General features: G+C 35.7%; 1 pseudogene; it reads left to right on the top strand.

The window, feature by feature from the left end:
- The first annotated feature begins 24,883 nt into the window (after positions 1-24,883).
- Positions 24,884-25,381, top strand: LOC137757119 (cofilin-1 pseudogene; annotated as a pseudogene).
- The last annotated feature ends 1,225 nt before the right edge of the window (positions 25,382-26,606 follow it).

Raw genomic sequence — 26,606 nt, 5'->3', positions numbered from 1 at the left:
AAACTGAGACTCCGAATGATAAAGTGACTTGTCCAAGATTGTGCACTGCATAGTTGCAAACCTGAGACTAGAATCTACATGTTTTAATTCATTTTCTCATGCTCCTTCTACTATATAATATAGGAAAATCAAATTGAAGTGATTTAAAGCCCTTATCACTGTAACTTTCCCAATAGTCCTATTTTTGCTCTTTGGAGCAAGACAGAATTAGATATTTCTTCTCCCACATACAATTGCTCATGTAGCTAAAAATTGATGGTACTTTGCCCTCCCTCATTCTCCCCGTGTTTAATCTAAATACCTCATGTTTTTGGTTATTCTCTTTTGGACAATCTCTAAGTTGTCAAAATCTCTCCCAAACTAAACACACATAACATAGATGTGGTATGGACCTAACCTTCTTAACTTCCTCCCATGCTTAGATTTTTCTTCATTCTACAATAACACTTTAAAATAGGTATTATTATTATCATCTTCATTTTGTGTATGAGAAGATAGAGATTCAGAGATGTTAAGAAAGTTGTCTATAGTCATCTTGCATTTAAGCTTGTGTAATCATTGTATATTGTTCTCGTATATTCCTAAAAATCCCTAAAAAACAATTGACAAACTTATTTATTAAGCACCTACTGTATAATAGATACTGCTGTATCTACAAAGAAGTATAAACCACTTCCTCCCACTGCCTTCAAGGAAATTACATTCTAGGTGAAGTTATATAAAACATACAGATATACAAATATCCCTTAGAATGCCAAAATTATGATAGAGGTTTAGAGGAAGGAAGAAAACAGGAAGGAAAAAAACCCTAGCATTTAAATATTTATTATAATTTATCATGTGCCAGATGTTGTGTTGTTTATTTTTTCATACAAAATATAAATCCTTACAAAACCACAATGATGTAAGCACTACCCACCCCATTTTAAAGTAAGAAAATTGATTCTGAGACTCAGAAGGAGACTGGAAGAAGAAAGGTAAGAGATATACAAGGCGCAAGGTGTATTTGTCAGGTACAGAATTAAACAGTATTAACTGGAGGAAGTTAATATTGGGGAATAGCAGGAGATAAAACTGCAACCCATAGTAAGTAAATGAGTTTAATTTCAAAGATGTTATTGCAAAAGCATTGGAAACAATTAGTTTCAATGTCATATGCTCTAATACTTCAGTGCATCTGAGTCTAATAAAGAGAGGAATCTTGCACCTCTGCTCTCAGCAATTTCCAATTTTGGTAGTGAAGGGAATGGAGGAAAGGAAGAATGTTAAAATGTCAAAAGAGACTTGCTTTACATGACCAACTGGAGTAGTGGGGCTCTATTTCCCTAAGCTCACCTGTCTCTCAAGATTATTACTAACATCCCCAAACTGAGGATCTCAGAGCACATGAACTATATATATATATATATATATATATATATATATATAGTGTATATATATATATATATATATATATATATATATATATATATATATAGTGTAATGACGAGTAGTACAGTTTTGGCTTGGGAAATAAGTGGTAATATAAATACGTTGATCTCATACACTAGTGAGGTAAGAGCTTTGACTTCTCAACAAACTGAGACTCTAACAAGTCAACCTATACTATCAAGATCAGTCTTATGTGCAAGCATAAGGGATTATTGCTTATGTAATGGAATTTTTTGGCCATCATGTGAAACCTATATCCCCAAATTTCTGCTGTGTCGATTTGTCAAAGTACTTCCCATTTCATCATTTTAGAATCAATACCTTGTGTTAAAGCATTGTACCTACAATGTTACCCTAAAACTTTACCTCAAAATGTAGTTGAAGGGGTATATCATAGATCAGCCATTAACTTGTTTGCATGAATTCTGTTTTTAGATTATCTAACAAGGTCTAGAGATATGTTCTCCAACATGAGAACCTCTAGCCACATATGATTACCTTAAATTCAAATTTAAATTATTTAAAATTAAGGAAAATAAAAAATTTAGCCCCTCAGTCATACTAGCCCCACTTCAAGTGCTCAATTGGTAAATGTGGCTAGTAACTACCATACTGGACAGTGCAGATACAAAATGTTTACATAATTGGAAAAAAGCTCTCTTGAACAGTGCTGGTCTAATGGTAATATTTTGGGAGTAACAGAAAGTTGGAAAGGATCAGAGCCTAGGGATACATCCTGACAACAGCAGACCTGGGTAGGGTTCTGCTATAAAGGATCCTGAATCCTGGGTTAAAGTAAGGTAGTTTAATGTACTAATCATAATTTTACTCTCCTCTGGTCATGATCACATCCTTAACCTAGGCCACCATGTAAAACCTATATTCCCAAAAGGCCAACTACCCAGAAACATCACTCTATTGCTTAATATGAACATCTTATATGTACAACTTATGGTGAATCCATAACATCACCTTCAAGTTTAAAACATATTGATTAATATCACGAATGTGTCAATTTTAAGGGCTCTCAGAGACCAATGTTTAAAAACTAATAATTTTTACTCCACTGCAGAGTATAGTCTGTATTATATAACTATTATGAGGCAAGAACTTAAACTTCTCAATGATTTTCATTAATGAGACGTTACTTGTTGAGATGAATTCACAGTAAGTACACTGCAGTCACATTTTGTCCAGTTTTAACTTGAAACTAGGTGATGTCTGAGAGCACCACATACATACTTAAATTTAGCATTTATTTTCATGTTGTTTGCTAGACATTAAATTTTATTTCTTGGAACTACATGCATAGTTAACATTGCTGTCTATATCTATCTATCTATCTATCTATCTATCTATCTATCTATCTATCTATCATCTATGAAATAATAAGGCTTTATTTACAATATAAATAGATAATCTAATTACTCCTCTACCTTTAGTTGAAAATCCCTTCTCCTTTGAGGCCTGTAGTGTCCAGCCATATTACTACTATCATCTTTTGCCCTTCCTTGCCATCTTCACCCACTGATCTATTAGCAACTTTTGAAGATTCTGATACCTAGAGCACAATCTCTCTCTCCATCCCAAATACTGATATCATCACTGATAACTTTAAAGTCCATGTAGATAAGTCATCCTAACATCACATATCTTCACCTCAACTCCAACAGCTTTCATATCTCAGTCATTCATCCATGCCCAGAACTGCATCAGATTTGAACTCTTAAACTGCAGTATGTCACTATTCTAATCCAAATCTGCCATTCTTCCAACTCACTTCCTTTCTTATCTAATCAAGAACTTTAGCTCCTTAACCTGTCCATTTTCTCTCAACGTATCAGCTCTTTTCAGTCTTCAGTTCCTTTGCTATACATACAGTATCACATTTCCCATTATTATTCCTCTTGCCATGTTCTATTGTCCTTCTATTGCCCTCACCAATCATGCCCTAAAATCCTCAGTCAGTTCTCTTATCTACTTTCTCCCCATTTACCTCCAGGTTTATGAGAACTAATGGAGAAGAACACAACAGTGCATGTAGGCATCACTACAAATCCATGCTTGCTCATCTTAGTTGTGCTCAGTAATAACTTTTATAATGTCACTAGTCAGCTCCTTATCTTGTTCTCCAGAACAGGTAGTTCAAATTATCACCATTTTAATCTATCCCTCTACATCCTCATTTTAATAGACTATTTCACATCTTATTCCACCAAAAAAACAAAAAGGTCGGTCAGCCATGGACTCTTTCATCTTCCTGCCTGCCACTGACAATCTTATCTGCACCTACTCTCATGTTGCCTTCCTTCATTCCAATTTCAGTAAAGAATGTGTCTGCATTAGCTTGATAGGGCTGTCATAACAAAGTACCACAAACTGGGTGGCGTAAGCAAAAAAAAAATTGTTGTCTCAGAGTTCTGGAGGCTAGAAGTCCAAAATCAAGGTGTTGGCTGGGTTGGTTCTTTCTGATGGCTCTGAGGGAAGGATCTGATCTGTTTCAGGCCTCTCTGCTTGATTTGTATATGGTCATCTTCTCCCTGTATCTGTTCACATTGTCTTCTCTCTATGCATGTCTCTGCAAATCTCCCCCTTTTTTAAGGGCACTGATCATATTGGATAAGGGCCCACTCTAATGACCTTATTTTAACTTGATTACCTCTGTAAAGACCCATTATTCAAATAAGGTAGAATTCCGAGGTACTGGAGGTAGGGGCTTCAACATATAAATTGGGAGGACACCTTTCAACTCATAACAGTATCCTTTCTCTTATTACAGCATACTGCTTGCATCCACATGTGTTCTGGATTTATTCCTCTTTGCCTCTCCAATGATCTCATTCCATCAAGTATTCCTCTCTGTTCCTGGGTCTTCAAACTTCTTCTCTCACTGGCCCCATCATGAAAATCCTCCTTTACCATGTGTTGCTATCTAGCCATCCCTTTCTTTTTCTTCTTACCTTGAATTAAAACCTCTTCAAATAATGGTTTATATACACCCTTAGCATGTGTTCACCTTCATTCCCTTCTCAGCCCACTGGCTTTCATCCTCATTGCTCTAGTTAAATCACTCTTGCCAAGGGCATAAGTGACCTTCTATTTGCTAAGTCTAGAGACTTTGCAGGCATTATCACAAAATTAATTCCACCTTGCATGTTAAGATTCCTCCACTGGTTTCCACATCACTTCTGGGTTTTCTTCTTTCATTATTAACATCCTTTCTCAAGCCTCTTTAGGTTCCTCTTCTTCTACCTGTGTCTTGAATGTTGCTTATCCTTGGAGTTTTTAAAGATCAGGCTTATTGAGATACAATTAGCATATAGAAAAATTTACCTTTTAAAAGAGTGCCTTTTAAAGTGTGCTGTTTTGACAAATGTATACTGTTGTATAATTATCACTAAAATCAAAATATAGAACATTTCCTTCACCTCAAAAAGTTCTGTTGTTTCCTTTGCAATCAGTCTTTTCCTTCTCCATCCCTAGCTTCTGACAACCATTGATCTGATATCTGACCCTATAGTTTTGCCTTTTTTTCAGGATATCATATAAATGGAATCATACAGAAGGTAGCTTTTTGTGTCTGGCTTATTTTACCTAGCATAATACTTTTGAGATTCATCCTTGCTGTTGCCAAGTAGTATTCCATTGTATGTGGATGTATCACAAATTAGTTTATTCATTTACCAGGTGATATACATCTGGGTTGTTTCTTATTCCACAGAGTTTTATTCTTGTCCCTATACTCTCTTCAGTGTATACGTTCACTCTTGATTATTTTATTAGTACTAATGGTGTTAAATATTTTAACCTTTACAGTGCTGATTCCACAAACTCCATAACCAATCCAGACTGATTTCCCTAGCTACAGACACCATATAGACACTTCAACTCTTGTCCAAAATTGAATTCATCATCTGATTTTTACAGTCATCCACCTATCCTACTCTCACCCTTATCTCAGCCTACCACCTACCCAGTTACTCAAAGCAGCAGAAACCTGAGAGTTAACATAGGTTCCTCATGTCAATTAATGATGAAATCCTTAGTTGTGTTTCTCTTTTGGGTTTGATACAGTTTAGAAATTGAGCCACTCCGATTTTTTAACTGATATTCAAGTGGCAAGAACCTCCATTATTGGGAATACTTCTCAAGAAGTGATCATGAAGGATGTGAGTAAATGACTGGATTGTGTTGCGTCCGATTCAATTGCATGGGGTGAATAGAGACTGTTATTACTTCAATCCTTAATAGTAAACTCGAGGATATAAAATCCCTAGGTTTCAACAGAAGGACTTCAACAGTCCTTCAACAGGACTTTTATCTGATAATATCATCTACCCAAGTTTAGAATATGTTTGAATCTGGCTATAGTCATTAGTGTTGTTTGCCAAATATGTCTGCCTTTCCATCCTTTGCACACACAGTAGGATTGCACTTCCTTGTCTTCATGCACTTGGGTGGGGCCATGAGATTAGTTTTGGCCAACGATTTTGAGTCAAAGAGATATGTGTCACTTTCATGCCAAAATATTGAATAGTTGATGTGAGATTCTCCAGCGCTTTCTTTTTCCCTTTGGTATGGTGACTAACAATGTTATGATGGCTATGCTGTCACTCTGGGATTTTTAGTGACTATGATGATCAGAGGCGCCCCTGATGATCTGTACTGAACCTGTAGAATGAGTGAGAAATAAACTTTAGTCGTTTTAAATTAGGTTTGGGAATTGATTTTTGCTGCATGATAATATAGCCTATTCTGATTGATACCAGTTCTTTTTTCCATACTTATTCTCTCTGAGCTCAAGTCATATCAGTTCTAGTGAGAATGCAAAATATTATTGTTATTTAAAAACATTGATGATAGGGTGGTTGGAAAAAGAGAAAGTAGTTAATAAATTTTAAAAATATATTGGAAAGATCTCATAGAAGGCATATGATAATCATAATAGTGATAATAATGACAGCTAATACTGAGTGAAACTTACCATGTGATAGGAGCTGTGCTAAATACTTCACATACATTATGTTATTCCTCACAACAACCTTATAAGAAATTATTATTATTATTATCATCATCATCACTTTATAGATGAAAAAACTGAGGCACATACAGTTTAAATGACTTGTCCAAAGACACACATAAGGACATTTCAAAAGTTTAAAACTGAAAATCAGGCCCCATGGTTCTAAAATAGGAAGAAAACTTCACAAAGTTTGTAGAAGATTACAGACGTTGCTCTGATTGTATTCTCTAAACAATTTTGTATTCAAAGATTAAGCCTTCTGCAGAAAAGATGGAAAATTAAATTCAAAGAGGCTATTCAAGGACATTCAGATTCATTACATAATTACCACTGAAATTGCACAGCACCTCATAAAAAAGGAGTTTTGCTACTAAGAGTTTAGAGGAAGCACAAGTATATGTGCAAATTCAGCATTTTAATGGTGTTCTTTTTAAAAAAAAACATTTTTTTTTTTTGCAAAACATTGCATCAATGGGACAAGTTCTTATGTCTGTGTTATACCTGGTCTTTAAATGTACAAAATATCACATCCAACCTGCTGCTTCCATAAACATTTTAATATGACCAATATCATTTTTATTCATGTATTTCATAACTTGCTGATAAAACAAGGCAGATTCTTTTAAAGTGTAAACAAATTCATAAAGTGTAGTTATTTCAGAAATGCCATTAACTTATTTCAGACCATTATCATTACAGTTTGAATTTTATACTGTTAATAATAGGGAACCATTGAAAGATGGAGGCCTAAATTAAGGCAAAGGTACTTTGGACAGAAAGGAGTAGACATATTTGATATGCATTGGGAGGTAGAATGGATAAGACCTAGGATACAGAACAGGGAAGACTGAGTATGTTCCTGCCCACATATGATAAACCTAACAGAACACCATTATGGGGGTTTTGAGGCAACCAAAGAATAGCATAAGAACATCTGGTACATATAGGGACAGATGGTGTATACCTGAAAGGGTTGGGGGCTGATGACATAAGGTAGGAGCAGAGTGCTCCTCTGGGAAATGGGAGGCTGTTTCCACAGGTTTTCAGAGGGTCAGCTTTATTGTTAGTTCTCATGTGGAGAAACTTGCTTGTCAGCAGATAGGTTTTACTACACAGAGGTAGCACAATTCATCTTTAAACAGGAGGTTCCTCTTAATTTCTTGCTCCTGTCAGTTGTTAAATAGCCCATTCACACTGATTGTCCTTCCTAGTCTAACATTTCTCTAGATTCTCTGTCAGTCTCAGTCGCATGGCTTCCTGGTTAGACATCTTTATGTCTACCATCTATCCGATCACCCAGTTTCACTCACATACCTCTACTCTCTGCTCCCTTCCCTTTTTTGTTGCTGTGATGAAACAAGCTAGTTGGATTAATTCATACTGGTCATGACCCAAATATTGGCTGGACTGCTGAAATCTGAAAATAAGTTTTATATTTATGCTATAAAATAAAATGTGTATTCCAAACACAGCAGGTTACATTTTTACATTTTTTACATTTTCTCCCCAAAACAAGGCTTTTTAATGCCTTCCTTCTAATGCGAGTGCTTTTTTTCTCTGCTGTAAAATTCCTTCTCCTCACCTTCCTAAAGAACTCCTGCTCATCTGTCAATAGCCAATTCCGTTGTCACCTCTTCCTTGAAACCTGTTTTGGCTTTCACTAGGCAGAATGATTAGTTCTTAATCTGTGCTTATAACATCCTGTGCAGTTATCTAAATACCTTATAATTCAGAAAACTGCCTGGTACATGCCCAATTAAACAATCTCCCTCTCTCTCTCTCTCTCTCTCTCTCTCTCTCTCTCGTCACATACACACACACACACACACACACACACAATTATGTGCCCAATTCAAGGGTGCACAGCACAGAAAGAAAAAAAAAATAACTTTGATAATTCATTCAGCTTAGTCAGGAATCCAGCCTCGCCTTATTGTCATTTATTCATCTGGGATATATAAATTTTGAGGCACTGGGAACCTCATTCTTTGCCAGATTTTCTCCATTCTCTCTCTCCATCTTCTGAACCTGGCCCATATTAGTATGTGTTAAACTTCATTTCATGCATGTGTATTTACAGTACAGTCAAAATTAATAGCCATTCATCTTCATATGCCAGTTCTACAAATCTATTGGTTTATATATCCATGCAAAATTCACAAGACACTCTCTTAACACATAAATTAATTCATTTCCCATATCGTGTTTTATTATTTGCCTACATCAGAAAGCCTATGTCGCTAAATAACTTACTCTGTGAAATTAGAATACATTTTTCTTTAACTGTCTGTTTGCCTCTGTCCTCTCCTCAAAATAATATTCAGCATCTGCTCTATCCTCTGGGTAAATCAACAGGCAAACTGACAAAACAAGACACAACTTGAATAGTGATGAAAGTGATGTTCTTAGTGTTTTCATATAGAAAGACACGTTGCTATGGAAACTGTTTTTCTTTGTTTCTCTTCATAACAAAAATCATTTCAACAATATGGGGTATTGTATGTCTTGGCATCATGAGGAAAAGGGCAAGTGTGTGTGTTTGAAAGTCAGATATTGAAGGGAGAAAAATGTGTTAGCATACTCCTCTAACTAGTTAGCTATCCCATTTGGCACGAGTGTGCTTATGCTAAACAGTTTCATAATGTTATTTGGTAAAATTATGTAAGAGAAATATCTAGCTTGAAGAGCATTAGGATTTATATTGCTTAATGGAAGGCTTCTTTTTTAAATGTATTAGGATAGAACTTAGAGAAGACAACTTAGAAATAAAAGAGAACTTAGAAGTGATTATGTAATACAGTATGTGTCTACCTTTGTCTGGCATACCAAACTATGGGTCAGTTCATTCACCACCAAATGCCTGAAAGAAAACTGAAAGCAAAAATAATTCATCTAGATTTTGATGTCAGGTAGGAAACACTTGCTATTTTTAAGCCACACATGATTTTCAATATTGCTTTCCAACTTACAGTCCTTGTTCCCTATGACAGAGAGCAATTAACATTGTCACTAGTAGCTTTTCCTCTCTTGGAGCCACTCCCCCTTGCTGTAAGATTCAACATGTTCTCCAACTCTGTCTAGCCTTCTTTGCCTAGGAGAGTTAGATTTCTAGATATAAATTATAGGGTAAAGAAAGTCCCTACGGTGCACTCTGCACATTGAAGAACAAAGTCCCCATTGTAAAGCCTTAAGTCAAGTTCAATGATGCATTCCTGTAGAGACCAAAAGTTTTTGAAGGTAACAAAGACAATTCTCTAATTCCACATGAAATAAACATTTTAAAAAGGGGTTAAGCTCTTTCAGGTACCAGAGTGTCAGAGAAAATGTGGAGTCAACAGAGGAAAGGTGGAGTCAAACGAATGGTCTTGGCACGCTGAGAATAAAAATATATCAGATCAGCATCAACCATTTGGAGAACCTTCTCCATAATAGAGTATTCAGAGCTACTAGACCACCTTTGCTTGACACTGTCTGAGCCATGGAACCAGAATTCTATGTCTCATTTGCCTGACCTTATTCTCAGCCTACCTTGGCCATTTCCCTCCAACCATCAACAGCTTCTGAATTAATTCAGCTATCTCAATCAGTGCCCTTCCTGAATAGCCAGTTCAAGGTTTAAGGTAGTGAGGCTCTCTATCTGATCTGTCCTTGAATTATTCTTTGCTGATCTCTAGACTCCTGTTTTCAACTACTTCTATCCTGAGATCCCTGAACTGGGAAACCAACCCCTAGGCCATTACCACACCAATGTGGCCCATCATTTCAGCAGCAAGCCACCATATTCTGTCTCTCATACCTTGATCTAAATAAAACAAAGAAAGACACAATAAACAACAATACCAACAAAATTATTGATTCTAATACATTGGATAATTTGCACCTAAAAGGAACTTTTCCTGTGCTAAACTTCTGAACTACATTTTCTATGTTATTGATGCCTGAAGAAGATTCTAATAACATTCTGCACACATGTATTACTTTTGGGTTTTGAATAATCAAAAAGATACCTTTTGTGACTGGACATTACCTTTCTATTAAAGAAAACACTAAAAGTTGAAGTAGTGTGGTAGACAAACAGAGGCTTTTCTTCTGCAACACTACGTGGTGCCCTTTTCAAGTGTGTAAATATTTTTGTCAGCAGTGTCTTGAAGCAAATATGGTCATGTACTTTCACAGTGCTATAGTTTTGGCCATACAAGCATACCTTAATTGTGCCTTTTTAAAAAGACATAATTCACATAGCATAAAATACCATTGTAAATTGTAGGATTCAGTGGTTTAGTATATTAAAAATGTATATCTATCACCACCATCTAATTACAGAACATTTTCCTCATCCAAAAAAGAAATACCTTGCCCATTATCAGTGACTCCCCTCCCTATCTTCCCCCTTCCAAGCCCGTGAAAACCACTAGTCTACTTTCTATCCGTATGGATTTGTCTTTTTCAAATATTTCATATAAAAATATTCATACAATATGTGGCCTTTTGAGTCCAGTTTCTTTCACTTGAAATAATGTTTTCAAGGTTCATTCATGCTATAGCACATATCAATACTTTATTTTTCCTTTTGATGGCAGAATAATATACCATTGTGTAGATATACCACATTTGTTTATCTAGTCATCATTGGATGGACATTTAGGTTGTTTCCGTGTTTGGGCAGTTTTCAATAATGCTTCTATGAACATTCACGTACAAGATAATGTGTGAACACATTTTTAATACTCTTGGGTATATATATATATATATATATATATCTACCAGGGAGCTGGGTCACATGATATGTTTGTGCTTAACTTTTAGAGGAACTGCTGAACATTATTACATAGTGGCTGCAACATTTCACAATGACACCAGAAATGTATGAGGATTCCAATTTATTCACATCCTTGCCAAAACTTGTTATTTTCAGTTTTTAAAATTATAGCCATCCTACTGGGCATGAAGTGGTATCTCATTCTGGTTTTGATTTACATATCCCTGATGACTAGTGACGAGAATCTTTTCCTGTGCTTATTGTACATTTGTATAAATTCTTTGGAGAAATGTCTATTAAATCCTTTGTCCCCTTTTATAATTTAATTGTCTTTTTATTGTTGAGTTGTAAGAGTTCTTTATTCATTCTGGATGGTAGACCCTTATCAGATATATAATTTTCACATATTTTCTCCCATTCTATGGGTCGTCTTTTCAATTTTTTTTTTAAAATTTTATTTATTTTTTTATTTATGGCTGTGTTGGGTCTTCGTTTCTGTGCGAGGGCTTTCTCTAGTTGTGGCAAGTGGGGGCCACTCTTCATCGCGGTGCGCAGGCCTCTCACTGTCGCGGCCCCTCTTGTTGCGGAGCACAGGCTCCAGACGCGCAGGCTCAGTAATTGTGGCTCACGGGCCTAGTTGCTCCACGGCATGTGGGATCTTCCCAGACCAGGGCTCGAACCCTTGTCCCCTGCATTGGCAGGCAGATTCTCAACCCCTGCACCACCAGGGAAGCCCCTCAATTTTTTGATAGTGTATTTGGATGCATAAAAGTTTTTAATTTTGATTAAGTCTAATTTATCAATCTTTTTGTTTTGTTGCTTATGCTCTAGGTGTCATATCTTAGAAAGCATTGCCTAATACATGGTAAAGAAGATCTACTGCTTTATTTCCCCACAAGTTTTATAGTTTTACCTCTTACATTTATGCCTATGATCCATTTTGAGTAGATTTTTATGTATAGTGTGAAGAGAGCAAAGTCATACTTTTCCATGTGAATATCCAATTATTCCAATAATATTTGTTGGAAAGACTAAGTCTTTCCCCATTGAATGGTCTTGGCACCCTTTTTGAAAATCAGTTAACCCAGATAAATGAACTTGTTTCTGAACTCGCAATTATATTCCATTGATCTGTATGCCTATCCTTATGCCAGTGCCACACTGTCTTGATTGCTCTAGCTTTGTTGTAAGTTTTAAAATTGGGAAATATGAGTCCTCCACTTTTGCTGTCCTTTTTCAAGATTTTTTTTTGTTATAGTGGATCACTTGCATTTCCATATGAACTTAAGAATCAATTTGTTAATTTTTGAAAAACAGCAATTGGAATTTAGATAGAGATTACATTGACTCTGTAGATCAATTTGGGGAACATTGCCAGCTTAATATTAAGTCTTCCAAACCAGGAACACAGAGTATCTTTATATTAACTTAGGTTTTCTCTAATTTATTTCAATAATGTTTTTTAGTTTTGTTCTCCTTCTATGACTCCCACATCGCATATTTTGGTTTTCTTAGTGAGGTCTCATAAGTCTCTTAAGCTTTCTTCACTCTTTTTCATTCTTTGTTTTCTTTTTGTTTCTATTATTGGATAATTTCCAATGACCTATCTTTGAGTTCACTGATCCTTTCTTTTGCTTGATCTTGTTTACTGTTGAGCCCCTCTAGTGAATTTGTCAGTTCAGTTATTGTATTCTTTAGCTCCAGGATTTCTGTTTATTACTTTTGAAATATTTTCTGTCACTTTGTTGAAATTCTTACTTTGTTCCTGCATGTTCTCCTGATTTTGTTGAGCATCTTTATGATGGTTATTTTGAATTCTATGTGAGGTAAATCATGTATCTCCATTTCATTAGGGTTGGGGTCTGGAGAATTATCTTGTCTGTTTGTTTAGAATGTATTTCCAGTAGCCCCTGTAGTGAGGGGCTACTACAAGTGCCTTCATACTAGTTCAAACTGCTGTATTTGTTCTTAGTGGTGCTTAGGTATCTAGAGTATGCTTGGTTTCAGCACTCTGAGACAGGTGAAACAGAACCAGTGCCTTTGGTAGCCCCCAGTAATTTGGAGCATTGGACATGCAGTCCAACTCTTTCTCTCCCCAAGGAGAAGCTGGGAGCTAGGTGTTTCCTTTCAATCATATGGTACTGTGCCAAGGATAGGGATTATGGTAAGAGTATATTTTCCTACTGGCTTTGATGTGACTAGTTTCATACTTGCCCAGGGTGTAGAAACTTCTCAACTAGATTCTGGACTTCTCACAAAAGGAATTTGTTCATGTATCGTTGTTGTTTCAGTGTGCCTATGAGGGAAAGTGGGGTCTAGGGTTTCTACCATTTTAACATCACCCCCCCGTTTATTCTTTTTTAATGTAGACATATACAGCTATACATTTCCCTGGAAGCATAGTTCTCTCTGATTCCCATTTGTTTTAGTATGTTATGATTTCATATTTATACTTCTCTAAGTTCTTTTTTTTTCTAATTTTACATGTAATTTCTTTTACCCATTTGTTATTTAGGAATGTGTTGTTACATTTCCACATATTTAAGAATTTCCAAAATTTCCTTCTGTTATTGATTTCTAATTGCATTCTGTTCTGGTTGAAGAACATACTTCATGTGATTCCAATCTTTTAAAATTTATTGTGACGTTTTTTATGACCTGACATATGGTCTATCCATATGTTACATGGTAAACTGCTCCATGAACAATTAAGAATACTGTGTATTCTGCTGTTTGTGGGTAGAGAGTTCTATAGATGTCTGTTAGGGCTAGGTTGGTTGATTTATCGTGTTCAAATCTTATATTTCCTTGTTGACCTTCTGATTATTTTTTCTATCCATTATTGAAAGTACATTATTTATGTGTCCAACAATTATTATTAAACTTCATTTATGTTAGTTTTTACTTCATGTATTTTGGGGCTCTATAGTTAGGTGCACACATGTTTAGAATTGTTATATTTTCTTGGCCTTTTTTTGATTATAAAATGTCCCTTTTGTTTCTAATAACAAATTTTGTCTTAAATTCTATTTTAAATTAATTTTTATTGGAGTATAGTTGACTTACAATGTTGTGTTAATTTCTGCTGTACAGCAAAGTGAATCAGTTATACATATACATATATCCACTCTTTTTTAGATTCTTTTCCCCTATAGGTCATTACAGAGTATTGAGTAGAGTTCCCTGTGCTATACAGTAGGTCCTTATTAGTTATCTATTCTGTATATAGTAGTGTGTATATGTCAACCCCAATCTCCCAATTCATCCCACTCCCTCTTTCCCCCTTGATAACCATAAGTTTGTTTTCTACATCTGTGGCTCTATTTCTGTTTTGCAAATAAGTTCATTTGTACCATTTTTTAAGATTCCACATATAAGTGATATCATATGATATTTGTCTTTGTCTGACTTACTTCACTCAGTATGACAATCTGTAGGTCCATCCATGTCAGTGCAAATGGCGTTATTTTGTTCTTTCTTTATGGCTGAGTAATATTCTATTGTATATATCTACCACATCTTGATATTTGTATAGCCACTCCACCTCTATTTCGGGTACCGTTATCAAAACATATATTTTTCTATCCATTGTTAACAGGGTGCAGAGGTGGTATGACTGCTTGGATCATGGGAACACTGGTGGTACCAAATGTGCAGGGAAACTGGTGGCCACGGGCACAAGAAATATGGCCCTAGTGAGGGCCTTTTCTGGCGCCCGGCATAAGGCACGTGAGGGCCAGCCCTGGCTGGGGTTTTTCTGGCACCCTACAGCAGGCACGCGAGGGCCAGCCCTGAGGGGCCTTCTTTTATTGTCGTTGGTAGGCAAGAGAGAGGTTACAATAGTGGCTCCTCCCCCTGCATGTGACTCAGCAGCAGCACCCTCCTTCCATCGCAGTCCAGTCTTCCTCCACAGGCACTCCCTGCTGCCGATTTCCTCCCTCCCATCCCCCCAGCCTATCTCCCCACAGCCAACAGCAGCCCCCACTCTGGACCTGTTCTCCAATACCCACGCACTAGCTCCCAGCCCCCTTGCACATCTGTGAACACACGTCCCAGTCCAGGGCACGTAGGGCTGTGGTACAGACCATCTGTGTATTTCTCACTCTGTCCCATCTGCCACAGATCAGCCGTTTCACCCTCTTCCAACGGCCTCAAATGCTTCCCTTCTGTCCCAATCGATTTCCCTGTAGGAGAGGGGTTTCCCCGAATTTGGGAATCTCTCCTCTGCTTCAGCTCCCCCGCCCTGGGGTGCAAGTCCCATCCCTCTTCTTCTCCTCCTCCTTCTCCCTTCTTTTTTTCCCATCCTACCCAGTTATGCAGGGATCTTTATAGTCCTTTCTGGTGTCCAATCTTTTGCTAGTTTTCCGCTGGTGTTCTGTGAGAATTGTTGCATCTATAGATGTATTCCTGATGCATCCATGGAGAGATGAACTGCACGTCCACCTACTCCGCTATCTTGAATCCTCTCTCTTTCCATCTTGATTTAATTCACTAATACTGTGTATTAAGTCTTCCAGGTATTCATGTTTAATTTCACCTTTTTTGTTAAATATTTTCCATTAGAAAGCTAAACAAATAGATTATTTCATTAGTAGTGGACTTTTACATTTTCGTCATAGAGTCGCTGCCATTTATTATATACTAGTGTTTGAAATGAATGTAGGTAGTAGTTTCTCAGACTTAATTTTAGAATTTCAATTTACAGTTGTTTATAATGCAGGAGTTATGCATTAAAAATAGTGACTGTATAAACAACTTTTTTATATTTATTATTTTACTCTCTAGATCAATAATTCCTTCCAGATTTCAAATAAAGTGAAATATAAAAAGATTTGAGATTAACATCTATACCTTTAATTTCTTGGGATGAATTTTGCTATTCTACTATCATTCTCATATTCTGAAGATGATTAGTCTGGATGATATTAAGTTTTTAGGGCCAAAATAAAGTGGTCCAAAAGTTTTGTGTAGTTTTTTTTTTTTATAATTAACCATGCAGCTTGCTTGGCACAAGAAAAAAACAAAGCAAGTAACTGTATTTCTCTTGCTCTCAAAACAAATGTTTTTATTTTCCTATTTGTTTATTTTGCTCTTCTTTCCACTTTTCTTAATATGGATTTATACCCAAGAAGCTACACATTTTGAAGAAGTTTCAGTTTATAATTTTATTAATTAATATTTTACCCAGTGAGTTTAATTAGAAAATATTACATGTGATTTAAGTAGAAAAACAGTAGTACAGTTGTAAATTATGTTTTTTTGAGAAGTTGAGATCATATGTTTAATTTACAGAAGATTGGAGCTGGTGATATAGAATGGATTTGCCACAAATGGAATTAATTAATGGTGTAGTGAGAATGGAATAATCTGGTTGTGCAGTCATGAATCTCTTTTTAGACAAAGATACATTTGAGAAGCAGACGGTTTTATTTGTGTATATATGGACAAATTTGTATTCTCAATAGGATATAAATTTCATTCTTTTTATTTTTTAAGAAGTTCTAACATAACATTAGTATAGACAAAAACAATATTTCCCAGTCATTGGTTATGTAAGGGTTATCTTCATTCATATTTTCCATTTCCTTCTCTATATTTAGTATTATTTATCCATTAAAACTTGACTCAATTTTAAAGCCATGTATTTTGTCTATTTATATTCTTTCTAGTATATTTAATTTTTTAAAAATATATGTTTATTACAAAAATGTTTGCCTACGTACGTCCTACAATACTCTCACGTATTACCAGTGTTAAAGGACCACTTAGTCCTTTAAATGGAGACACCGTTAGCAGTCAACTACTCTCCCTCCATCTTGGTTAAGTTCACAAGTCCTGTGCTATCTGTTGAGAAACGTCAAGTAAAATACCCTGTAGAGGGAACTAGGGTGTAATCATTTTAAAACCTTAGAGCTGGAAAGGTTTTTTGAGATCAATGAGACCAGTGATTTTTTTAAAGTTTGTTTAAGTTGTAAAGCTTGTTCATCAAATCAAATCTTCCACAAACCTCAGTATATAAAAGCAATAACACCTGAGTTGTTTGAGCTGAAACTGGTTATTTATTGAGTAGCTACAATGTGTCAGGTACTATGATCAACATTTTACAAATGCCATACCATTTAATCGTACAAGGTCCCAGTGAGGCAGGCACTATTATTTGAGGAAACCGAAGTTTTGAGTGAGTACTGTGCCTCAGTTCAATGCCGGTCATTTCCTTATTTGCTCCACCGTGTTGCATTTTATTACACACTGATCTTAGTACCTAAGAGAGTGCATAAACGACTTTACTATCTGAATCACAACCAAAGTAAAGCTAAGAAAATATTCTTCCATGATTTGCAGGAAGATGAGCCCACTTGGACCTGAATATTTTCCACTTAGGAGAGCCTAGAATTGATAAGGGAAATCAGTCTAGGCAAAACCTTGGAGCCAGCTGGCAATACTACTGCTTATGAAACTAAAGCCATAGTTGCTGGTTTCCATGTATGAATGCACCCAGCTGGCCTTTCCTGCAGGTCGTAACTTCTTTGAGTCGTGAATGCCTTAAGGAGACCAACAATGTCAGTTCTGATATACCCATGCAACAGGTCAGGTAGAGAATTGGACTGAGCATTTGTCAATGTTGATTTTCTGTCCTGCCACCTTTTGTCTCTTGAGATTTCAGAATAATATCACCATTTGAATAGTTTGAGGAAAAACCTTTCACAACTTGATCTTTGTTCCCCTTCAGTATGACACAAAGTGGTGTTGAGAAAAAAGAAGCCACAGAATACATTCATTCAAAAGGATACCCCTTTCTACATACAGCAAGGAGTATAGTCAAGCACAGTCACACATGCAAGATGATGTGAAGAGTAGTCTAGGAGCCTCTCAGCCCTAAATGAATGTCCCCATCCAAATGCCATTATGACTTAAATTCCACCATTAGAGATTTATTCCTTTGAAAATTTTCATTTTATATTTCTTTGAATATGTCAGTGAATCTGATAATAATTAACGAAATGATTTATTAACTTTTCTCCTTATATTTCTACAGGTTAAAAGAGGCAAACTCTATATAGAAAGGGAAGGCTAGGTATACCAAAGACAAACTGCTTTGATTAAAATTTTACGTATAGCTGATTCTGTATCTTAAACTATTTGATTCATTTCTCCCATGTTCATAACAATTTTTTCTACTCTATCCATCTTTTTTTTGCCCAACTAAAATTGAGGTGACTAGATCTTCCTTTCCAGCTCTAAAAAGAATTTAGAAAATCAAGATGAACACAATACTAGAACTATTCTAATTTGCTAAGTTCAGCTGTTTTCTTGACAAAATATTTTACTCTTTCAAAAAGCATCAAGTGAACCAATATTTACATAAAACAAAACAACTAAAAAAATTGAAATACAACCAAATCAAATTTTCATTGAATAGAACCAACTCACACACTAGTATATTTTCCTAAATTCAGAGCACTTATGAAATTTAATATCCTGAGCATAAACAGTTCAGTGATTAAAAATACTTAGTTGTCTTTTCCCTCTCCATCCAATTTAATGATTAAGATTTTCTTAAGGATGCTTTTAATGGTCAATTTCAGAATAATTGTTTGGATCCATCATGTCAGTGATACAATTTGATTATGAAAAAAACCACAAACTTTTGAAAAATTACCTATACAAGGGCCAAAGTTTAAGATCTTTAACTAGTGTAGTTTTAAAGGATTATTCTCTGATTAAAGTATATTCTTAGAAAAAAAAGATGATTTAAAAATTTAACTTCTTTTATGAAGAGGAAAACAAAATTTTTCATGCATGGAGATTTTGTGCATGATTCAGCTCATTCAAAATTTATTTACTTGCCATACAATGATAAAATAAGCAAAAATTTGGACAAAAATAATAGTCATACATTCAAGGTTTAGTGGAATGTCTGAATTTATCAGTCTTCTCAGTGACCTAGGATCAACATCTATAAAGGTATTTTTAATTCCATTAAGTGATTAGTAATAAATAATATTTCTGTTAATGTGGAAAATGGAAATTCTACATAGACAGGCTTTCTATGTTCTATCACTTGACCTGGTTTAATTGTTTTAGATATATTAGTGCATTACCCATCCCACCTCCTTTATTAGCATATCTTTGTAACTACTATGACAAGTTATTTAAAAATGATCAAAGTTGAACAGTAGTTTTGCCTGCAGCTTGAAAGTTTTATTTAACAAAGTGTTATTTAACAAAGGGGGATTATGTAGATTTCAAGTGATTATCAAAATATGAGTCAGCTTCATTTTACCTTCAAGAAGAAAACCAAAAAACAATAAAGGAATAAGAGAATCAGAGAATTGATCAATATAGCAACTGTTGTGATAAAAAAAAATTAGAGACAGAAAAGTGGGTCAAAGTTTTCAGATATTATTTATAGATTTCTAAAAACAGCAGGAAGTAGTACTTAAAACCAACAAAAACTCAAATAACGCTCTCTTTTAGCTCACCATAAAAACAGTATTACAAATAATCTCTTATAAATAAGACACATAGCTAAAATAATATTACTCAAAACTATAATTTTCCTATAAATAGCCCTATAAACCATACTTAGGATATTATGCCATTTAATCACTTACACTCAGGAGGAAGCTAATATAATCACCTAGGACGCCCCCCCCACCAAAAATCTTAGCTGACAATTTCTTTGTCTTCAGTGTTATATAGTGAATTGTATATCTAAATGGCAATACTGACCAGTGGTTTAACTGGTTACAAAATTCAGAGTAACCTTTGACATAGGCGTGAGTTTTTCACTGATGCTCAAAGGGAAAAAAATGCCAGAGAAACATTTTAAAATGTAAATGTGCTAATTTAGCTGTTTATGAATGGCAAAACTATATGTTTCTAATAATTACCATGGAAAACAAATGTATATAATTTATTAGAGCATAACATAATGTTAAAGTTTAATGAGATTTATTATTTTTGAAAATATGTAAAATTAAAGAGAATAAAAAGTTAGTTAAACCTAATGCTATTTACCAATACATACCAGATGCCACCTCTTAACCCTGAAGTGGTTTGGTGATTTGTAGATCAGTTGTCTAAAAATAGACTGGCTCTCTGGATAACTGACATTTTGGAGACTCATTTTAGTTTTTGATCTTCTGTGATTAAGATGGTGAGAAATATCTGATTTCATCCTAATAATGTTGAGTCAGGGTGCCACACTGGCAAGCCAATGGATTACAGAGGATAGAGACCTCATAGGAAAAAAATGCGGGTTTGAAATGAAAGTTCAAAGTGATGCAGAAGTTTCACCTTTTAATATTCACCTTAAGTGAGGATCTCAGCTACCTTGGAAAAATAGGACTTATAGACAATACCAGAGTATTGTCTAGTATACTAGGAATTTTTACCATGTATAGTTCCTTTTGTCATCTCTACAAGATTTATAGAACTCTTTAAAAGTGCTTACAGTGAAACATAAGAGTTTTAAAACAAAACTTGTTTTATGGTGGTCAGTTTTCATTAATGTTCAATGAGTGTTTTCTGTTTGTTTGTTGCAGTGTTTTATGTAAGTGCAATAAATCAAGCTTATTTTGTTTTTCAAATCTAGTATATTTTTTCCAGTTCTCTAAAGAGAGCTGTATTGACTCACTATGTTGGTGGAATTGGCAATATTTCCTTGCAACTGTATTAATTTTTGCTTCATAAAATGTGAGGCTCTGCTATTAGGTAGCAGAAGGGTAGCACAATGTGCCACCCTAAAATATGCCACTTTGGCATGTGGAGCTGAAGACAGTCAAGACCCAGTAGACTCAAGAAGAGCTTTTTACCTCCCATTTAACATCCAGGAACCTATTAGTGTATAGGGAAAATTAAAAATACTTATTCTTTTCTTAATTTACGTACTATTGTATTTCAGTATTTTAGTTTTCCTTTGCCCCAGTGACTTATTGGAGGTGTCCCTTAATTCCAACAACAAAAACTACATTTTACTCAGAATCTAGAAATTTTGTGGCAGAGTAGCTTGTCCTGGGCCATACTATACAAAAAAAGGTATTGAGAAAACAGGAATTAGGAGTTAGTAATTCAAGTCATCTTATTGACAAATACATTTTTAAATAAATAAGTTCAAAATAGTTTTCTTGAAAATAAATGACCTTTGTATTCAAAGTAAATGCAAATCAGAAAACATAGAAAAAAAAGTCATATGACCTTATTGATTTCTCTTTATTTATTTAGTTTTCCTTTAAAACAAGTGTAATAGATCTGGTAAGTTATGGACTGATATCCACAGTAATTGCTAGAAATTAATTAATAGAGACTTACTTGACATTTGGATGTGAGGAGAGATTTTTTTCCTAAATGTGGCTTTTACATATTTTGGCATTTGACGTATGATTCATATCTCACTTATGCAAACGTTAAATCTATCATTAGGGATGAATAAGTTATATGACATTAAATAAGGATTGCCTTCTAATTTCTATACCTAATCCTAAATTCTTTCACCTGACAATTCTTTGCTCAAGTAAATTGATATGTAAGGAAAATAGTTAAGAAGTTTTCATTTTACTTAAGTTTTAAAAAATGATTTCTTCCGTCTTCTTCAGTATTGTGTCACTATGTCACAACTTAAGGATACTAAGTTGTTATAGTATATTAGTATACTAATATTGAAATTAATTGCATTTTAACACAAGTAACATTCATGTTCTTTATGTCTAATTTCTTAGCTTTAAAATAAATTGGTTTACTGAGTAATGATTGACCTCAACATATTGATTTTTGCCATATCCCCAATTTTGCTTTTTAAAAGTCAAATCCTTCTTTGGTGAGATTTAATTGCTTTATATTTAGGTTGTAGGTGGGAAAACAATATAGTCGATATGCACAAAGGGATATTGCTTCCTTGAATATTCATTCATACTTATGAATGTGCAGAGGGGGATGACATTCCATCGAAATAGGTAATCATGAGTATCATTAGGTAAGAAGACAAGAAGATATTCACTGACCTGTCTTCTCTTTAAGTCCAGGAATAAGAAAAACCAAGGCCTTTGGGAAATATCTAAGATTAGGTTTATATCCTAAAAGCAATAAGGAGCTATTGATGGGTTTTAAGCATATGGCTGATGTGGGAATATTTATGTTTTAGAATATTATTGGCTTAGACTTCTGGTTTCTGGTCCAGCATGTAAGGGGTTTGGATGTCAGTTCTCTCATTCACACAGCAAGAAAAAAGCTGAACACGCTGAAAATCAGCAACTCTTCTTAGATCCATCAGAAAGCTGAGGTCGCAGGGCAAATGCAGCCCCCAAAATTGAAGAAATAGTGGAAAAAGAGAATCACAGTTTATCAGAGTAGAAGCTCAGAAGCAGAAAACTCCATGGGAACTGGTGCCAGGGTAGGAAAACCTAATCTGCAACTGATGAATTGCTGGAAGCTCAATATGGACTACTTTGAAAGTTAAAAACTGCAGGGGAGTGCAGTCTTAGGGGAGCCCCCATACTTTTCATGACTTTTTGAACATCAGAGAAAAATCCCTTTGTGTCTCCAGCAGGGAGAGGGGAAATACAGCCATTTTAAGATATGCCCAGAGTGTTCAGTTCTTCTTAATAAGGCCCACCCTCAATAGAAACCTAGGTCAGAGCCTAACCTACCTGAGTTTTACCAGGGCCTTAACAATCTGGGGGAAGGGAAATACCCAACTCCAGTGCCTTCTAGCCTTCCTGTCACTCCTAAGGGGGCAGGGGCAAACAAAACTGAGATATACGTGGAAAGTCATAGGCTAGGGCCAAAGACTCATTAGAAGACTGAGACCTAATCATAGGAATATAGAACGCCTCACCACCCCCACACCTCATCAGCACATCAATAGGTATCCTATATAATAACAGAAGAATACAACTTAAAAAAAAAATGGTGCATCTCAGACAATATTTAAGAAGTCTCTAGGGAAACCCCAGGACAACAGGAAAGACAAAAACAAGGACACCAGTGGAAATTTTAGTCTCTGATACCTATTGAAATCCTTGGTGTATATACAAAGGTCTTGAAGAGATATTTGTACACCTATGTTGATAGCAGTATTATTCATAATAAGGAAAAGGTGGAAGCAACCTAAGGGTCCATTGTTGGATGAATGGATAAACAGAATGTGATATATACATACAAGAGAATATTATTCAGCCTTAAAAATGAAGGAAATTCTGATACATGTTACATCATGGACAAACCTTGAGGACATTATACTAAGTGAACTAGGCCAGCCACAGAAAGACAAATACTGTATGATTTCACTTATATCCACGTATATGAAATATCTAGAGTAGTCAAATTCACAGAAACATAAAGTAGAAAGGTGGTTGCCAGGGTCTGGGGACAGGGGGGAATGAGGAATTGTATTTTAATGGGTATAGAGTTTCAGTTTTGCAAGATGAAAAGTTCTGGAAAGTGATTGCACAACAATGTGAATATAGTTAACACTACTGAATTAAACACTTAAAATCATTAAATTCATTAATTTTATGTTACACATATTTTATCACAATTAAAAAGTCATTTTAATTGACATGAATGTCTATGTAGAAAACTGCAAAGAACTGACCCAAAATAATTTCACTGAACTTATAAATGACTAGCAAATTTGAAGGATACAAGATTAATATATAAAAGTCAATTGCTTTCTTGTATACCAACAGTTAGCAATTTGAATTAGAAATTAAAAGCATAGTACTATTTATCCTTGACCCCCCCAAAATGAAATCCTTAGTTATAAATCTAACAAAATATGTACAATGAGGAAAACTACAAAACTCTGATGAAAGAAATCAGATGATTCTAAATGAATGAGAGATATTCCATATGCATAGATAGGAAGAGTCCATGTTAACAAGATCTCTGTTCTTCTCACCTTGATTTATAGATTTAATGCAGTCTCAATCCAAATCCCAGCCAGCCATTTTGTGTATTTTGACAAACTGATCCTAAAGTTTATATGGAAAGCAAAAAACCTAGAATAACCAACACAATATTTAAGAAGAACAAAGTTGGAGTACTGACACTAATCGACTTCAAGGCTTATCATAATGCTACGATAATGAAAATGTTTGAAACTGGTGAAAGAATAGACAAATGGATCAATGGAATGGAATAGAGAGCCCAGAAATAGAACCACATAAATATAGTCAGCTGATCTTTGACAAAGAAGAAAAGACAATTTAATGGAGAAAATATAGTCTTTTCAATAAATTGTGATGGAACAACTGGACATCCACATGGAAAGGAAGGAAGGAAGGAAGACAGAAAGTAGGTTAATTAATTAATTTAGACAGACTTTACACCATTCACAAAAATTAACTCAAAATGAATCTGAAAACTAAATGTAAAATGCAAAGGTATAAACCTCCTGGAAGGTAACATAGGAGAAACTCTAGGTGACCTAGGGTTTAGTGATGACTTCTTAGATACAACACCAAAAACATGGTCCATAACAAAACTTGATAATTTTTTAATTGAGTATAGTTGATTTACAATATTAGTTTCAGGTGTAAAACATAGCAATTAAATTAACAGATTATAGTCCATTTAAAGTTATTATGATAAGTTGCATCCTGGCAGCAGCTGCAGCGGCTCTTGTCTTTTCTGGCTCTCCTTGCTCTCTCCTTTTTGCTGCTGGAAACATGGCCTCCAGTGTGGCTGTCTCTGAAGGGGTCATCAAAATGTTCAATGACATGAAGATGTGTAAGTTATCAACACCAGAGGAGGTGAAGAAGGACAAGTAGGTGGTGCTCTTCTGCCTGAGAGAGGGCAAGAAGAACATCATCCTGGAGGAGGGCAAGGAGATCCTGGTAGGTGATGTGGGCCAGACTGTAGAAGACCCCTACGCCACCTTTGTCAAGATGCTGCCAGACAAAGGCTGCCACTACGTCCTCTATAAGGCAATCTATGAGACCAAGGAGAGCAAGAAGGAGGACCTGGTGTTCATCTTCTGGACCCCTGAGTGTGCACCCCTTAAGAGCAAAATGATCTATGGCAGCTCCAAGGACGCCATTAAGAAGAAGCTGATGGAGATCAAGATGAATTACAAGCAAACTTGTAAGGAGGTCAGGGACCCCTGCACCCTGACAGAGAAGCTGGGGAGCAACGCCATCATCTCCCTGGAGGGCAAGCCTTTGTGAGCTCCCTCCAGCCCCCTGCCTGGGGCATCTGGCAGCCCCAGACCTGCCTACGGGGGTTGCAGGCTGCCCCCTTCCTACCAGACCCGAGGGGCTGGGGGGATCCCAGCAGGAGGAGGGCAGTCCCTTCACCCCAGTTGCCAAACAGCCCCCCCACCCCCTGGATCTTCCTCCTTCTCCCTCCATCCCTGACAGTTCTGGCCTTCCCAAACAGCTTTTGATCTTCTGATTCCTCTTGGGTTGAAACAGATCAAGTTCTCCCCAGGAACCCCTGTTTGGGGAGGGCTGTATTTTTTTTTGACAACACCCTAATTTCCCACCTGTTCCTCCCCTTTCCCATGCTGCCAACGTCTAACCACAATAGTGACTCTGTGCTTGTCTGTTTAGTTCTGTGTATAAATGGAATGTTGTGGAGATGACCCCTCCCTGCACCACCTGGTTCCCCTCCCCTTTTTCCCCTGGTCACAACCACTCATGGAAGCAGGACCAGTAAGGGACTTTCAATTAAAAACACACACAACAGTAAAAATAAATAAATAAATAAAGTTATTATGAAATATTGACTATATTCCCTGTGATATACAATATATACTTGTAGCTTACTTATTTTATACATAGTAGTTTGTACATCTTGCCCCTCCCTCCTTCCCTCTCCCCCTGGTAGCCACTAGTTTGTTCTCTGTATCTGTGAGTCTGTTTCTGTTTTGTTATATTCATTTGTTTTATTTTTTAGACTCCATATATAAGTGATAACATAGAGTATTTCTCTTTCTCTGTCTGACTTATTTCACTAAGCATAATACCCTCTAGGTCCATCCATGTTGTTGTAAATGCCAAAATTTTATTATTTTTATGGCTGAGTAATATTTCATTGTATATATATACCACATGTTCTTTATCCATTCATCTGTTGATGGACACTTAGGTTGCTTCCACATTTTGGCTATTGTAAATAATGTTGCTATGAACATTGGGGTGCATATATCTTTTCAAATCAGTGTTTTCGTTTTCTTTGGATATATACCCAGGAGTGGAATTAGAGGATCATATGGTAGATCTATTTTTGACTTTTTGAGGAACCTCCATACTGATTTTCAAAATGGCTTCACCAGTTTACATTCCCACCAACAGTGTACAAGCATTCCTTTTCTCCACATCCTTGCCAATGTTTGTTATTTGTGTTCTTTTTGATGATAACCATTCTGACAAGTGTGAGCTGATATCTCGT

The sequence above is a fragment of the Eschrichtius robustus genome, chromosome X (assembly GCF_028021215.1).
Source record: "Eschrichtius robustus isolate mEscRob2 chromosome X, mEscRob2.pri, whole genome shotgun sequence".
Taxonomy (NCBI): Eukaryota; Metazoa; Chordata; class Mammalia; order Artiodactyla; family Eschrichtiidae; genus Eschrichtius; species Eschrichtius robustus.
This window is presented reverse-complemented; position numbering and strand designations above follow the sequence as displayed.